General features: G+C 34.0%; 1 protein-coding gene across 1 annotated transcript in view; it reads right to left on the bottom strand.

Moving 5' to 3' along the window:
* The window catches only part of LOC140045144 (basement membrane-specific heparan sulfate proteoglycan core protein-like), a 35,918-nt gene that overhangs the window by 4,074 nt on the left and 19,539 nt on the right, over positions 1–12,305 (bottom strand). The window lies entirely within an intron of this gene.

Genomic DNA, 12,305 nt, shown 5'->3' on the forward strand with positions numbered 1-12,305 from the left:
ATATACAAAAGTCATGCATCAACAATTTTGACTTCCAACCAATCAAATTAATCTTGCATACATTTACCGGATGCTTCCCTGATCCGTGAAACTGTATAAAGCATTAGTTAATTAAGTTATTTTTGGATCAACTACTCTTTCAAATAAATAAAATATCATTTTAGTTTTATAAGCAAGTAACTCGCCAATTACATAATGGATAAACAAGTTTATAATTTATCGTGCTTATAAACTAAGTCTCATTTGACTGAGGCTTAGGCCCTGTTTCTGCTGCCAACTAAATACCGTATATTATACGGTATTTTTTTAATACCGTATATATACGGTATATTTTTGGCAGCAGAAACTGCGCTCATAAAAAAAATACCGTATTTTGTATACCGTATTTTCCCCACAAAATTTGTGGATAAAATACGGTATTTACAAATTTATACCGTATTTTTTGTACCCGTTTCTGCTGCCTATAAAAAATACCGTATTTTTTTTTTACATGACAAAAGGTCAACATTCGTGTTTTTATTTTCTGTCGCTGTACACACGTGTATAGATATATTCGGCGAAAATGTGGAGCGAAGACGTCACAGTTTTACTAAATAAATGTGTGTGGGGAAGCTAAAATGTCTGGCCAACTAAAAGGTAATAAAAGGGACAACCACATTTATAAAGACATTTCTAAAAAAATAAAGCAGTAGTATGGAATAGACTTGTCTCCAAAGCAAGTAAACTCAAAGCTGAAAAGCCTGCGAAAGCAGTACAACATTGCAAAATACAATAACTCGGGGAGGGAATTAATTAATTGTCCCCATTAGGATGTTTTCTGTACTCTCACAACATCTCTATCACAAGGGCTAGGCTGTTGAAAGTGAGACGTAAAACTTCCTTTATTGCGACTTTTAATTATCGATCAAATAAATGAATGGCAATTTGGGTAAAAAAAGATGAAATTTAACACGACCACCCAAGAAGTATTGTTAGCAGAAACGGGGTACTAAAAAATACGGTATAAAAAATACCGTATTTTATACCGTATTTTTATACCGTATTTTGAGCAGTTGCAGCAGAAACAGGCCCTTAGGGAGTTGAGTTGAAAGAGTCATGAGTTACAACCCTGGCACAAGGTCAGGATTGAACCCCGGACCTTGGGATTGGAAGGCAAGCTACAGCTCCACTACAATTTATATCAAGTTCAAGTTCAAGTTTAAATTTATTCACATAATGCAAACATATACAAAATATAAAAGATACAAGTGGTTGGAAATTAAGTAAATAATAGTTGCATTATGCCTGGAGAATACCATTTCAACCTCAAGGGGCTTTAAGCCTGGATCCAGAATAAAAAGGTTAAAAATAATAATAATAATAAGCATAAGGTGAAGGTTAGCTACTGACAGACAAGAAATATTTACTTGATACCAAAGGATTTACTATTTAGATTTTTTTGTTGTCGCAGAGGCTTCATGAGAATAAGGCTGTGTCTTGTGAGAAGCCTGTGAGTGAAATACTGAATTAAAAAAAAAGTAGAGCTTATTTCATATCAATTATTCAATGTATGCATGTGCACACAACACTAGTTCATTATACGATATAATAGTCGTTTGTATTTAAAAATTGATATCTGATACCGTTTATGAACAATATAAGTGTTTGAGTTAAGTTAAAACCACAACAGTACTTACACAATGAACCATGAAGAAAGTTAATCGAATTATTTACACCACAGTAAGCAAAGTTGAAAACTTTGAAAATGTTGCTGGTAATAATAGGTGGCAAATTGAGGAAATAATAGGCAATTACTCATTGTGAAAATTACAAAAATAACAAATGAGTCTAGCTGTAAAAGAAAAACAATCTGACAATGTTTTTGTATTACGCTAAAAAACTGTTTAACATAATTTTATTTTTTTGTACTGGTTCTCATATTAAGGGATTGCATCGTAGCCAATGGGGTTTGTAGGATTCCAACGAACCTCCTTTTTCTAATCATTTTTTAAACTGTAGACAAGTAGTGATTAATATGATAGGCCTAGCTTATAATGTTTTAATATCATCTATAGCAGTAGTTACGTTTTCTGAGCTAGCAACTTTAAACTGGAAGTCCAATGTGTGCACATGACTTGTGTGACAAAGAACTTAGTGTATCTTTCGGAAAGTAAGGGTTACCCCGGTGTACTAGTCCATCTGTATGAAACATTTGTTTAGATTTACATGCACTAAACAATAAGTCCTATTCTTGTATATGTATGAAGGCCCTTTCACACAGAGCTGTAAGACGGTAATATTGCGGTAATTCGCGAACGCCGGCTTATGTGTGAAAGGGTAAAAACTCCTTAATGCCGGCTTCGTTAGATCGCCTCTGGACCTAGTAAAATTGCGGTAATATTACCGTCACGGTCGTAAGCCTGATCTGTGTGAAAGAGTCCTTTTCACTGTGGCCTTTCACACAGAAAACGGTAAAATTACCGTAATAGACCGGCAATAACGCCGGCTTGCTTACAGCAATATTGCCGAAGTTCTGTGTGAAAAGGCCTTTAGACACTTATGAGTTTTTTTTTCCACATCCAAAGATCAAAATGGAATGCCCATAGGCCTATTTTGTTATTGTATTTTGTGTATTTTTTTTTAGGATTTTGTGAGTAGGCCCAGGGAGATTATTTTACATCTCCCTGGTAAGGCCTATAGTTGATTTGAAATTACATCAGATTAAAACATTCTACTCATTTCAATGTGTTTATAATGTTTTACTTTTACAATAATATGGAAAAATTATGAATGAAATTCCATTCATACTCCTAAATTCTTGGCAGCAGCCAATGGATTTATTTTAATATGTAAAGATATAGCAGTAAAGCCTATTGTAGTACCAGTAGGCTTACTAATGCTAGAGTGAACACATGGTAATTTAAGAATGTACTTAATAATAGATTTAAAGTGCTCAATATCAGCATTTAGCAACTGTTCACAGCAATTATATCAATGAACTTAAAACAGGTGACGGTCATAAACTAAAGTTTTACTATTATTCTTCAAACTTTACATTAATATATCTATCAAAAAACTGCTAATATTACAGACAATCTGTACACACAAATATAAATCAGCTTAAATGTTATTATTATATGGTGTTGCTGGATCAAAAGGTGGGAGGAAGCAGTGGTGGCACCCTGACCTGCAGTCCCCCCCCCCCCCCCGCCCAAAAAAAATCCTCTTTTTTGGGTGGTGAGGGGTGCAGCTGTCCCCACCAGGGCGCCCTGTCTCCCTGCTGTCGCCATCACTGAGAGGGAGAAGAGTATAATATGTTACTAACGACAGGTGATGGTCATATATAATAGTAAACCGATTCTGAATCACAATAATTTTAATTTAGTCTTTCTTGAATACTGTACAGTATGTGTGCTTTCTGATCAATTAAGAATTCAAAAACACTGCAAAACAAACTAAAATCGGATTTGCATTGATTAAAATGCCACTGGGCACCCAAGTCAAGGTTTGAGATCAAGGAACCAACCCTGAACATGGTAGCTAGTGATTCATTCATTATTTATTCTTCCCTTGAGCTAATTGCAATGTTTAAACAGTAACTGACGCAAACCATGAAGCATTTTTTTCCTGCATCCCCAATACATACATTTTGAAAATTACAATGTAAAAGATTTACTTTAAATACACATTTTAAAATGTATATTCCCATATTTCACCATGGTTAGTAATTAAGATAGTAAATAGAAAATTAGTATTAAAGTCCCTCACCAAACTACAATATCAAATCTCAGACATGAAACTAACAGTAAATTTGACTTGGCCTTAAATGTAATTTATACGCTGCCGGCTGGCAGGTAGACCCATACGCTGGATGGGTTATTTAAGGGGTAAGAACTCACCATACAGGCTTGGAATAAATGTTTAATGTATTTTCCTTTAATATCCAAAAACCATTGATGGGAGCTAATCAATTCAATTCAATTCAATTTCTTTATTGCTGCAAATGCCATCAAGGGCTAATATCTGCTTAAACATACTACATCATACAAACATATACATCTTTACATTTAAAATTGTTGTAATCATTACTATAGTTAATATTGTCATTATTATAATTTTTATTTATTATAATTGTTGTAGTTTTATTGTGTAAGAAATTATAGGTCACACCTTAAGGGCAGTTTTTATGTCAAGTACAGAAGAGGAAGACACGAAAAGATTGGGGGAGTGAGAGTGAGTGAGGTAGAGTAGAATGAAGAAAACGAGTAGTTTGTCCTTTAAAGGGAAGATGAGAAGAGTGTCGATTATGGCGAAGGGCCATTGACATAGTACGAACAGGAGGAAGAAATGGACGAAGAGGGTGTTCAGAGGGTGCCTGCACGATGGCACAAAGAAATTTAATTAAAAAATATTGTTGCCTTAAAGAGAAGGGAATCATTTTAAAAAATGGCGGGATAGGTAGAATAAATAGCATCATCAGAAAGGAGTTTAGCGACATAGAGTTCGAGGCGTTTAATTCAGGCGATTTCACATTGGGGAGGAGACCATACAGTAGGTAGAGCAAGAGCACATATAATCAGAACACATGTTTTGATTATAGGCCTATGATCACCCTTGCATTGTTTAAGTTCCATCCACATATTAATGTTACTTTGTTTCATAGATTATATCTGAAACGTCACTACACAATCTAAAATGACTGGTGAAACAATGCAAATTTGGCCTCCGAATCCCAGGTAAAATTGGGACATACTTTAAAAATGTTTTATAGAACGATTTAAACCTAAGTTTTCAGTGACTCATAACAAGTATTGTATAAACGTATCTTACTATAGGCTATAGAAATAAAAATCCCATAAAAAATAGTTAAACAACTTTTAAACTACGGGAAGTTCGGAACATAATGGGTATAACAGCCTAGGTACTTGGTCTCCTAATTCAAAGCTGAATTTTTTTGTTGTTTATCTTATTTTTCTAACACCTTGTCAGACTATTATTTATCTACAGTTCACATAATTAAGGGAAACACTCAGACATGATTAGTACTTCCCATTGATACAATATAAAGGTAGCAATGAGTTATTGGCGTGCAACAGACCAGAACAAATAAACGAACAGAGGGAGTGGCGACCAATTGGTGCAATAGCAAAACAATTAGGGCTCCGTTTATTGTTTGTTAAAAGTGTTTCACCGACTGATATTTGGTGAACTATTTAAAAGGGTGAGATATCCTACCTAAAGGAAACAATTAAGGTTACAAATAATGTAATGTAAAATGCCTGTTTACAAAATAAAGTTCCTCAGGAACATTATCAACTATAACCTATCACATTAGTATGCTTAGAATCACTAATATCACACATTTCGTATACTAAATAGGTTAACTATTCTTCCCTACTGGGTCATATGTAGAGGCGAGAAAGTGAATAAAAATCACCGATTGTATATCTCAAATGTTTGTAGCTTAGGTGGACTTCCATAAATAGTGGAGGAGGGGGATCACAATTTTCACAAATTTTGTATACTGAATAGGTTTACCATCCTTGCCTCCTGGGTCGTGACTAGGGAGGGGAGAAAGGGACTACAATGCTCTTACTATATCTCAAATGTACGTAGCTTAGGTGAACTTTCAGAAGTAGTGGAGGAGGAGAACCATGGACACCTACTGTAGCATATGAGCCTGATGAAATGTTGCTTGCCTCGCTTATATAGACGCTGTACTAGTGGAGCCTGGGGATCCAAAAAATCAAAAATCAGGATGACACTTTCCTGTGAAACAAATGAACCGAAATATATGGTTTAGCTCCATGTCAAACCCCTGAGGGGACACCTATGTTAAGGGTCCTGGGTCCTAATGGTATCCCCTTAATAGAAGCTTTGACTGTAATTAATTTCATATTTTAGAGGTAACATCTCACATGGCCTTAATTCCTCTGAACTTCGGCTGGTACTGCATAATTGAATTGTATGGTTTTGTTAGAGTGTCTTCATTGAGCCAGAGGATGTGGCCAAACAGTCGCCATCTAGCTTCCATGATTGTAAAAGAAATCAGTCACTATCAGACTTACTACTATTGTAGGCCTACTTGTAGTAGAATATACACACCTTGTTGAGTAGTATGCAGTTTATTTAAAAGGTTTCCATCACAAAGCATTACATTGTCTTTTATGGTTGTCTTGTATAAATATGCATAGTTCCAAATCAACAAACACAATGTAAACAGCCATCCAGAAAAATGTCAACTTATGATACAAAAAAATCGGAAACAGTCCACACAATGAAAACTACTATTTCACATACTCACTTAAAAAACAAGCCATTTAACCTCTTTTCTGCTGTCAATAAATTGGGGTATGTTGACTTTTAACATATTCAATCAGATATTAATATGTGGGTGGTTATGTGGGCAACAATATCTAATCTATTTTTGTCACCTTTAATTGTTGACACTAACCTTTTAACCCATATTGATTAAAATACTGCAAACTAGCAAATGTAAATATTAACAAAATCACAAACCATTGTTCTTTTGTATGACAAAATAAGATTTAATTGTATTTATCATATGATGAATATAAAATATGAATGTGATTGTGTGTCCTATGACTGTCATTCAAAATGGTGAGACAGTTCTTATGGTTTAGTGAATTTTCTAATTTAGTTTTTGACAAGGAACAATACTAAAATATTAAATAATTTAATTGTATAAATACGTAGGCTTATACATTGAGTGGCCAAGCGGTTAAGACAGTGGAACCTTAATCCATAGCCATAACATCAACAAGGGTTCGAGGCTCACTCGTTCTGGATGGTTCTGGTGGTAGAACAAGTCTTCTCGGACAAGTACTATAAACCGTAGATCCAGTGTATGCATATTGCTTGTGTGCACCTACCTAGTACATCTTTCGATACGAGTAGGGGGTTACCCCGGTGTACTAGTTCACACACACTGCCGTGGACAGACAAAATGGTGCCGTAGTTGGCTAACAATGACACGATGTGACAGTTAGGGTAGAAGAATGTTGTTGAAAAGGTGTAACATCTAAAGTCCACAGCACTCTGATCTTCATGAAATAGTGGAGGGGGGGGGGGGGAAGAGATGACATGGCAAGATAACTTTTAAATATACAATTTATTGATGTTTAGTTTTAAAGTTACTCAAGAAACGATTTGGTGAACACTATCTATAAAAAGTGATTCAAATACCACTCCCTCCTGTTGCCTAATAAACCATTTGCATGTTTATATTTCAGATAGTATTAATCTTTACACCAAGCCATGGCAAAATATTGAACAAAAAGAGCATTTCTATATTGAAAAATAGAATAGAATAGTGAAAGGAATAAGGAGGAATAGACATTACAAAGAGAAAAATTTGTACATGGTATCGGTTAAAGATTCCAAAACCATGACATCATCTTTAAACTGTCTTTTCACTCCCTCAATCTGTAGCCAATGACTACATATTTACACACCAGCAGGGAACATAGAGCTAACCTATTATTTCCCAACAAGTTATAAGTTCGCGAAACTTAAATTTTACCATGTATCAGAGCTCCTTCATCATTACTGTACAAAAATAATATGAAAAACATTGCAATATAGTAAAACCCTTATTAAGGGGACACCTTTGGGACCAAACAAATTAATCCCTAAATAGTGTACCCTGATTAGGGAGATACCTCTAGTGTTATATAATATTGCTCATCACATGTTACAGGGAAAAGTGCTCTCTTATTTTAGTAGTGCTCTCTTATTTTAGTAGTGTCCTTTTATTATAGAGACGTCCCTGAATAGGGGGTGTCCCAAAAAATAAATAAAATATGTCATTTCATTAATTTAAAATGCATCATATTGAATACAATATATATATATATACTGTATATAAAATGTTATTGTCAAGTCACGTTAATTTTTTTCCAAATAAATTAAAATCAAATTAAATAAGGAAATTTACCAAGTTTAAACATTTCGGTACTTAAAATATCCTGGGTAGAATTCTAGGTCGTTAAGAGGTTAGCTTCCTTGTCAGCATGGAGGTTGCCTAGAACTGTGTAAAAGCTAACGATATGAGTCATCATATATTATGCCAGACCCAATATAAACCCAAATTCGATATTGGGTTTCATATTTTGTATGCCCTATGGAAAAGGGATGTTTTACTGGCTAAAACCGTACATGGATTCAAAGCAAAACGCACATACAGGCAACATTTTGACCTAATTTTTTTTTTAAATATGGGTTTAAAAAACAATGGTCACAAATATTTAAATAAAATAAACCTTATGAACCTGTGAAGATATGGGTTATGAATACAACAATAGGGACGTTCGATTTGCATTCACTATGGAATCATTCTCAAGATTTGCACATAAATATGCAAGTCCGCTGGCATGTAAACTGCCAAATTTGAGAAAATGAATGCATTTTGAAGTTCGCTCTCCCTGTTTTAACAGAGTACGAGTAGATGAATGACGTCATAACAAAGGTCATGGCAGAAAATGATTTCACTTATAAAAAGACCAAATAAACAGTGAGTTTAGAAAAAAAGTTATTGTCTGACAAATAATTTGACTATTTTTGCATTAAATTTAGTTTTTTCAGGCAAATAATTTTGTTGCCGAACTAAATTTGTGTCAAAGTATTATGTGACATTAAAATGACATTACGGTACTCAAAAAAAAAAAAAAAATTTTCCAGGGGGATAATACATCTTTAAAGGAAAGTAGATACATGGATAGAATCATTTTTTAGAATTTATATAAATTTTTACTTATTTATGGTATTTCAAAATTGCTTCAAAAAAATAAAATAGGTTAATTTAATAGATGCTTAAAATTGGGGGACAAAAACCTTTCAGCATTATTGTAATATCATATAGCCATTTTCTTTATTAAAGGTCAAACGGCGTGTGTGTGACGTATAATGACATAGCCTCTACGTCTGCTGCCACCCATGTCTTGGACTGGTGCATCTCGTTATTAACCGCAATCCTTATCAAATTTCTCTTCAACTGAATCAGACCTACTGCTGAGTTCTAGAGTTTTTTTTTGCGACTCTATACTGCTTCAAGTGATCACGGTATTAGCGTAACAATTTTGGGTGTAGAGTTCACTTTGAGAAACATGCAATGGTTTTGAATGAAGTGAATCATGGTTTCGAGGCGTTACAAAGTGGTTCACAAAAGTTAAAAATAATTATTATATCATTTAGTTTGTACTGTGACGGTACTGCACTGTATGAAATAAACTACACATAAAATCTAAACTTTTCTATTTTTTTTTCAAAAGAATTCAAAGAAGGAAGAAATCATGGCAACATTTTATTTATCAGATCTTTTATTTTCAAAGATTTATGAAATTGATTGACCGATAATGCCCAATTGTCTCCATACTTTTAAACGCAGGTCCCCATACTCCCCATACATCCGGCAGGTCCCCATACATCCGGCAGGTCCCCATACATCCGGCAGGTCCCCATACATCCGGCAGGTCCCCATACATCCGGCAGGTCCCCATACATCCGGCAGGTCCCCATACCTCAGACAGGTCCCCATACCTCAGACAGGTCCCACTTCAGGCATGTCTAATGTTTTTAAAATGATATATGTACATTTGCCCAAATACCCTAATACATGTAACACAAATGTTATTATGAGTAAAAAACAGGGCATAGAACCAATCTTTGTTTATAAAGAAGAACATGGTTATTTCCAGTTTTTCTTTCTCTTCCTTGAAACAGGCTCCAATATCCCTTCCTTTAATATGCCAATGCATTGTATATTATATCCAAACAATGTTCACAATCTTTAAAACATACAATGACAATTTACACAAGATAATAAATAAACCCAAACATCAGGGTCATGTCAACTTAGAACAGGGTCATCAAATTTAGTAAACATTACAGTGTAAATTAGATGAAAATTAAAGAGATGACTTTAAAATGAAAGCAGACTACAGGAATAAAATTAATTAGGTTTTGTTTTGCAAACCTTAAATTCATTTAAAGCCCCATTCCCTACGTTTTTTAGATCTAATTTAAGATCACAAACTATATTTAATGTAAAAATAATACTATATGGTCCTATTGCGATAACTTTTTTCGTCTTTAAACGGTTAAAAATGTGAAAAATAAATCGATTCTAATAATTATAGCGGCCCGCTATAAATCCCAAAATGCATTGCGCGCGGATTGATATTTTTGTTTTTCACCTGTAATTCGCCCACTTTTCGATCGATCGTGAAGCCAAAACAAATGGAAGACTCCTAACTTTTCAGCGAAAATACCGGGTTTTCCCCAATTTGTATCAACAGAGACTGGCAAAAATAGAAAGACAATTAATGCAGCAACTATACAACGTCAGGCTAGGTATATAGCTAGCGTACGATGTTCGTACGTTATCGATGTTTACCAGCTAGGCCTACAAAACTAAGCCTAGCTAGGCTAGGCCTAAGACCGTCCACGAGAGGTCGATCGCCGCGAGCTACTTAGGTAGTGCATTGTTTCTCACTTTTTATCATAATTTACCATAAAACGTACATTTAAGACAAGGAATGACATGGTTTAATGTTTTTAAAGTGATATATATGTATTATTTTCCAAAAAACGTCCAAAATTGCAGGGAAGGGGTCTTTAAATATGAAGATACATTTTTAGCACATCATCACAAATTATTTGAAATTAAAATGTTTTTGTTTATGAATGATGGTGCGCTAATATTTGACTAGAATAAACAAAGATGCAATTCATTTGTAATTTATTTTATCAATTAAAATTTTTTAATACACAATCTTTGAAATTAAAATGTTTTCTGCTTTCAATTTCTTGAATGGTGGTGTAATATTGGATGGGAAAATTAAAGACACAATTAGGTTCATTTGTATGTTATTTCTTTAAACAATAAAATGTATTTGTTACAGATAGAGAAAATAAAATTGGTAAATATTGTAATTGTAATACTAAAAGGAGACCGATGTGTACATCACTATTCGTTCATTCATAATATTCCTTTCTGACGGCCTTTGACTGCAATGATGATCCCCATGTAAAGACGTAAAACACTAGCTACTAAACTCAAAGCTGACTCCAAATAAAATATAAACTTCGAAGGAATAAGCAGTGCTGCCGAAGAAAAGTCAGAAGACCATGCAGCAGCATAGCAATATCATATAGTAATCGTTTGAAATATTTGACGAGACTAGGCCGCGACCAGATTTAGGTCATGTGTAACCACAAGGCAACTGCTTTTACAGAGCGGTAGTGTTTTCATGTTGTGCAATTAAACTGTTACTTCACTAGCATAAAACAGCAGTGTACAAGGTAAAACTAAGTGAAAACATCACTTTACAAATATCTCGACACATGGTATAAAGGGCACATGTTATCAGAGGGGCCTTCGAGGACCCCTGACCGAGCGAGTTATGATTTGGAATTGGCTGAATGTAAGAAGGTCGTCCCAAGTGTTACCACAAAATGGTCATGTTTCATTTGCAGACGTTCTGAACTACTTTATTCAAATTATAAAGGTAGAAACTCCTGCATGGTACACACTTGGTTAAAAAAAAATGTTTGAACCGGACTACATTTTGTAACTGTACTCAAATGCAATTACATTTTAAGTGGTGCAGATCAGTATTTTTTTTGTCTTTAACTTTTATTTTACTTACTGTATTATGGACGCACCTTCATTCAAGATGTGTGCCACTGTTTTAAAGTATTACTTTTGTTAATGTTAATTTTTTATATCTTGTACATAATTTATTATTATTATTATTAATTTATTTATATAGCACTTTTCCGAATTAGTGTAAAATGATCAAAGCGCTTTACATCAGCAGACCCAACAATGAGTTACTTCTTAGGAAATAGATGTGTTTTGAGGGCTTTTTTATATTTTAAAACCGTGGTTTGTTCCCAGATCACAGACTGGAGTTCATCCACATCACCAGTCCAAATTTTGAGAAAGTATTGTTTCCTTGTACTCTAAATAGGTCTATTAAATTTTTTTCCTAACTTTTATTTTACTTACTCTGGATGCACCTTCACTCAAGAAGTGTCCCAACTGTTTCAAAAGTGTAGCTTTCAAATAAATTATTATTATTATTATTATTATAAGGGTACAAGGATGTAAACAAAACCTTCTTAATCAATAACTAACTGAAGTTGCTTTAAAAAAGGAACACTTTGAAGGAGAGTAATTATAAATTAATGAAATAGAAATTTTCAGAAGTCACCAAATAATTTTTTCAAAAATCTTCCTTCAGAATAATTATATAGAATGTTTACTGAACGTTTTCAATTGTGGCTACAATCTCAACATCCAA

Source organism: Antedon mediterranea, chromosome 3, assembly GCF_964355755.1.
Source record: "Antedon mediterranea chromosome 3, ecAntMedi1.1, whole genome shotgun sequence".
Classification (NCBI taxonomy): domain Eukaryota; kingdom Metazoa; phylum Echinodermata; class Crinoidea; order Comatulida; family Antedonidae; genus Antedon; species Antedon mediterranea.